This window comes from Electrophorus electricus, chromosome 17 (assembly GCF_041902795.1).
Source record: "Electrophorus electricus isolate QZ-2024a chromosome 17, ASM4190279v1, whole genome shotgun sequence".
NCBI lineage: Eukaryota > Metazoa > Chordata > Actinopteri > Gymnotiformes > Gymnotidae > Electrophorus > Electrophorus electricus.
The window spans coordinates 8,031,567-8,037,500 of NC_137513.1; the positions used below are offsets into that span (position 1 = coordinate 8,031,567).

The 5,934-nt window shown below is 44.1% G+C and overlaps 1 protein-coding gene across 4 annotated transcripts in view; it reads left to right on the forward strand.

The window, feature by feature from the left end:
* The first annotated feature begins 291 nt into the window (after positions 1-291).
* grm5b (glutamate receptor, metabotropic 5b) overlaps positions 292-5,934 on the forward strand; it is a 61,441-nt gene continuing 55,798 nt past the window's right edge. Inside the window, exons 1-2 of one of the 4 annotated variants that reach the window (XM_027012180.3) lie at positions 292-649; positions 5,472-5,934. The exon at positions 5,472-5,934 is cut by the window's right edge and continues 708 nt beyond it. The gene's annotated coding sequence lies outside the window, so the exon portion shown is untranslated. The other 3 variants (XM_081699815.1, XM_081699814.1, XM_081699816.1) reach the window with 3 other exon arrangements.

A 5,934-nucleotide genomic window follows, 5' to 3' on the forward strand; every position in this document is an offset into this window, starting at 1 on the left:
ATGCAAGTATGTATGAGAAAGAGACGGAAGTGTATGTAAATAACCGAATACAGTAAAGTTACCTGCCTGAGGAGAGAGATTCATGTGTCAAAGTGCTTCTGTGAGTACAAGTGTGTGCATGTGCTTGTGTATGCAAAAAAGCGAATTGTTTTAGAGCATCCACGTAGCTGCAAGCATCTCCTCACTGAAAGCAATTTGAGAGGTTTTGCGCTTTGGATAGTATTTAATCCAGTGCACAGTTGGCGGGCTCATTAATCCGTGCCATATTTGAGGCTTGAGGCAAAGCCTAAAGACACTTCGGTTAAAAATCCACTGCGTTTGATCAAGACCCGCTTCTCCATACGCGCAAAAAGACCGGACAAGGCCGAATCGGAATGATAAACACGATATAACTCGGTGATATAATATCTTTCCCTGTGACGCGCGACCGTAGAGGCGACGAAGACTCGTTTACTGGCACGCCTCTGCGCTCCAGGCACTGTGCGAAGCGCGGGAGAGTGCGAAAGAATGCGCGTGAGAAATTTTAGCACGAGGGGAGAATCCTGCAGTTGCCATGGTAAAAAGCGGATTACGCTGGTGCTCTTTTCTAATAGCTGTCTAACGGGAAATTATTAACAGAAACATGTAGAATTCAAACACACTTAACAAGGTAGGCTTTCCAGCGCTTTAAAATGTTTAATTGCATTTGAATGTGGTTTGACGCGGAATTAACAAACGTAGCGTTACCTTTTCACGGACAAGTTAACTTGGGCGGCAGTTTGTTGACTAGGAAGTATAATTAGACTGCGAGCTGAAATTTGATAAGGGTTATGTTAAGATTTGTTATGCTATGTTAAGATTTTTGTGGCCTAGTTTAAAATGTAGCAGAGCAGGAATATAAATAGACCTGTATACGTTGTGAGTAGTATATACTTTTGTGTATATTTCCAAACGTCTCTGAGTCTGTTTATTCAGTCCAATTTCTTGACCATGTGTGTTATTTTTGGAATTTGTAAACAGAAAGTTATTCGTTCGTGTGTGTAAGAGTACAGCGCATAGAATTAGGCATCCACTAGGGATAGACGTGAATGCAGATTAATGTAGGCTGTTAATCCTACAGACAGAAAAGCAAGACTGTATACCAGAGTAAATATTCCAATATATTGGCGTCATTTTGTTTAAATTGATCATATTTCGTAAAACGTGATGAAAAGCAGCTGGTTGATGTTGACTCGTTCTTTCCCTATTTGAGTGGCTTGTTTGGCCGAGGCGGATTGAAAGACTGAAATACCACAAAACTGGCGTCCTCGGAACTGTCATATAAAGACGGGTTACAAGGCTGGGCGGTGGGTGCGTTTGTATCATCGAGATTTGAGCTGCCTCCAGAAGATGGTAGCCCTTTACTTACGTCCTGTTTTCAGAAGTTTTAACGTACGCATTATAAACTGTGATTATAATGTAGTGTCTATCGGTAGAACTTGTCGCACAGAAGGGTTTGGCTTTGTCATCGTTGTACACATAGATGCGTTAGCGATTAGAACCCGTCACCTACTTTCATTCAAAATCACGACGTAGAAAGTAAAAATCTCCGTGCCCGCGTATTACCATACACACACACAGAGAGACAGGGCCTAAATATTAATTCTAGGGGACTCATATCTCCCACTCTAAAATGATCATTAAAAAACAGAATAGGTCTTGCAAGCATTTGCTTCTAAACATTCAGAAATGTCATGATATGTTCTGGCGTGCGCTGTGTGGTTGACACTTGCAACTGCGACAGCCGGCTCGGTGTGGCTAGGCGCGAGGAGCGCGAGCGGGAGGGGGTCTCGGGACTGGTGCGGGAGTGTGTGAGCACGTATCGGCAGTGTTGGTGTGTGACATTAAGACGAGAAGAGCGTGTGGCTCCGCGCTGTCGGCAGCAGCTTCCCCTGATTACCGACCAAAACCACGGAGACCGTACCTGTGAATGGCACCGTACCTGTGACCTTAGAGGATTATAAGGAGAGCTTGCAGGTAAGGGAGCTAATCAACAACAGTTCGCAGCACGCGGAACTTATCGGCGCAGCCCATTCTTGTTTATAGTTCTCGTACAAATGAGTGATCACACGTTTAAGATGCAGTGGATCGCTAAGAGATTACCGGAACGATATCAGGATTTCGTGGCATGGGCTACATATTTTAACGATTTAGTATTTGTAATCAGAGCTGCACGGTAACCCCCTGCCGCTGAGCAACGTTTCTCTATAAAGTCTGATATCCTAATGAATGGTTGGATTTTGTTAATAATAGACGTAAAAAATAAAACCATCCTCGATCGAGTCAAACAACATGCATTTTCTTACAGTACCGTTTGACAGTCTACGGTGTATCTTAGTCTGTGTTGGAGTCTCGGGGGTGTCTGAAGAAACGAACTCGTGCGTTTGCCCATTGCAGTGTCGTAGAAGAAAACAGTGGCGCTTGCAGTCCGATTAAAAAAAATAAAAAGATTCAGCACCACGAACAGCTCCTACTAACCTTTTCCACCAATGCAGTTTCCCGCCACAGCACCAAGATTCTACTTTGGGCATCTGCGCACTCACTGCATTAGACATCTGACACATGGCAAGGTCGTTTGCCGCTCTCCTCTCACGTTCGCTCTCCCGTTAACCGAGGGATGGTTTACGGGCTGGTGTTTGTGTGCCGGGGGATGCATGTGCTGGTTAAGACGAGGCGCTTAAGGACAGAACTTCATCAGCGTGTTCTCGTCGTGCAATGCCAGCGGGTAGCTCTTTTCCAACCTGTTCTGCAACACTGACCTCTGAGCAGGTCATTCGCAGTTTTGTAAGCCTTAAGTCTACTTTCCCGCGACCCTTAGTGCAGCATGTTTTGATCCGTACCCCTTGCTGTGCTGTTGCGACAGTTTATAATGTAACAGTTTGGCTTATTTCGTACTGACGAAGAGCGCAGCACAGCGCTAGTCGCCTAATGGAGGCCACATAAAACATTTTAACGAGCGCCTCGCGGCCGTTTGCAATCTGGTTTGGCGTCTGAGTGGCGAATTGCCATTTAGTTAAACAAGGAGCAGTTATACGGTCTGATCAATCTCTATTGAAATTATTGAATTTCTAAATAAAACAATTGAACGTCGGGTAACCAAGCTATTAGTTCTAATGAGAGAGAGACCGAGGGATTGGGGTTTACAGAAGTCAGGATCAATGACGGGACATAGAGAGAAGATGGATGAAAGAAGAGTAAGGAGAGAGAGAGAGAGCAGAATATGGTGGGATAAATCAGGCCTGTGTGTGTGTGTGTGTGTGTGTGTGTGTGTGTGTGTGTGTGTGTGTGTGTGTGTGCGCGTGCGCGCGCGAGCATGCATGCACCTGTGCCAGTGCTTTTAAATCAGCTTAAAGCAAAGCTATAATGCCTAACCCAAAAGGGGACCCTTAAAATTTCTATTTTTACATTGTTTATTCTGTTATATTGCATGATTTTATCATAACTTGAGGTTACATTCCTATTTATGAGCTCAGAGAGCAGAAGGGCAGCAAAAGCCAAACTCACAGGTACCTGACCTTTGGTCTCATCTTGGCAGCATACAACAGCGGGTTTTGATCCACTGACCCTGTGGGTACAAACACACGGTATTTACCACTGTGCTCTCCCAGCTGTTACATCATCTGTTACACAGTCAGACTTTAAGGAATGCAGCAGACATATGGGTTGACGGGGCATGGATGTTTCGTGCCACTTTGCAGTGATGTTCCAGGAATGGGAATTTAAACCTGTGAGTTATAGCTGGGGGTAATGAGGGACAAAACGAGTGAAGATGGGAGAAAACGGCACTGCTGAAGTGTTGTGGTCAGTGAGGTCCCTTTCTCTTTTTTAGGACAGCCAAGACACATGAGCAGAGGGCCGGGCTGTGGCGAGATGGAGGCAGCTTGTAGTCTCTGATACAGCGGCCTGCTGCGCTGTGCACTATGAGAGTTGCAGAGGTTCTCAGTATTGACATTGCCAGTACTGACAGAGGAAAGAAGGGTCAGAGGTCAACTCTAATCTCGAAAGTTATCGGACAACACACCTCCTCATGTTATCGCTACTTGTAAACAACCGAGTCAAATTGTTGCTTTGACTTGGATGAGGACGGAAACAGGGAAACAGATGGATTGTTCAGGGTTGAACGCACATCCTTTGAAGTCCAATTAATGTCTGTAAAATGTCTGTAAAATGCTTGAAATATGGATGTGGTATATTGATTTGCTCCCCCGTCACAAAGCTGGTTGAAAGTTAATGAGCCATTCAAGAAACAGAAAAGCCTTTGTTACTGTATATATGCATGTTATTGCATGTCTGTTTATGTGGAAGCATGTATGTGTGTGTTGGGTAATTCAGACCTTCTTTCAGGTAGGCTTCAGCACTATCACCCTGCTCTTATGACCTGCATTATAACCTGCAGAACACACAGACACACACAGACAGACAGACACATAGTAGAGTGTATAACATAATAACTTACCGAGGGTGCACGTCCCATATATGATATATGATTATCAACACTACTCCTCCCCCCCAGGACTGGAAGCTAAATATAGGAGATAAAATAGAATTTTTAGCCAGATTTATTTTAGCCAAATAAAATAATGTATTTTGCCATTCATTTTTGCATGGATATGACTGCCTAAAACTAGCAACAACACTAGCATGTTTGTTATTGTCTATCCAAACTTACATATAAAAAGAGCCTTGACGTTTTATACTATCCGCTGTCCTGATGTATTCTCTCAGTAATAGTTCAGTAATTTCTCACCAGTTTTCATCTTAAAAATCTGTAAACATCAATTTGTCCTTTTAATGGTGAGTTCAGCTGTTGCTTGGTCTGAATAAGGAAGCAGAGCTGTGATATTCTCTCACCTCACTCCACACATTTAGACTCCATTCATGGTGAATCACTTGATGTGAATTAGTTCTCTCTATCTCTCTCTAGGCTAGGGACACACTTGTCTGACTGTCGGGTGGCGTCAGGACGCTGGATGGTTTTGGTGACCCAGCATCACCTGTACTCAGCCCACTGTACTCTGCACTGTTGGCACTAGATAGTCTTCATCAGCATTGTCTTGGCTGATCGTACATGCTGAGTCCATGTCTACGGTTTGCCATGATGGAGCTAATAAAGACATAATAATGGCATAATAAAGACATAAACTGCGTATTTATCTTTTGAGTTATTTTCTTTTGCAGCTTTAGGGTGTCTGGTGTGTGCAACAGTGAGCTGACAGAAGGCAGTTGGCATTAGTTCTTCAGTGTCAGTGTTTGGTGTGTCCCTAGCCACATACACATGTTTATGTATTTCATGTGGTGGGGTTTCAGATTTTTTTCAGTCTTGATCTGTTTGAGTGGATGTATGTGTGTAAGTGCATGTCTGAAGTATTTAATGTATTTGAGTATCAGTACATAATTTTTCCCCTCCTGATCTGCGTGTATATGTGTGTGTGTTTGATTATGTTTAATTCAAGGTTATGAAGTTCATCATCACGCACCATCTCCAGCCCAAAGTTTCTATAGTAACGACCCCATGTTCCAGTGGTGGTCACCACACAGACTTCATCAAGCGTCGGCCTACATCATCCTGGAACTTTTGGTTCCATAGGAGTCCTCAGTGGCGTGTTCCCACGACAACCGTATTCACGACAGCAGACACTGAGGAGGCTGCTCTAGCGGAATGTGTGCGTGCAGTGTAGAGCAAGAACACTGAGTGGAATACACACCTGAGCAGACATCACACTCACACACTCGTTACACCACACCCATGAACTGCTACTGCCCCTCCCCTTGCACTTTAAAACTATCATTATCATCCTTATCACGATCTTCCTCACTACAGACACTATGAAGGTACTTTGCCGGTAAGGAGGAGCACAAGAGAGAAGGAGAAAGAGATACCTTTTCCTCCAAATTTCCCTGTGAAGCTCCTCTTGC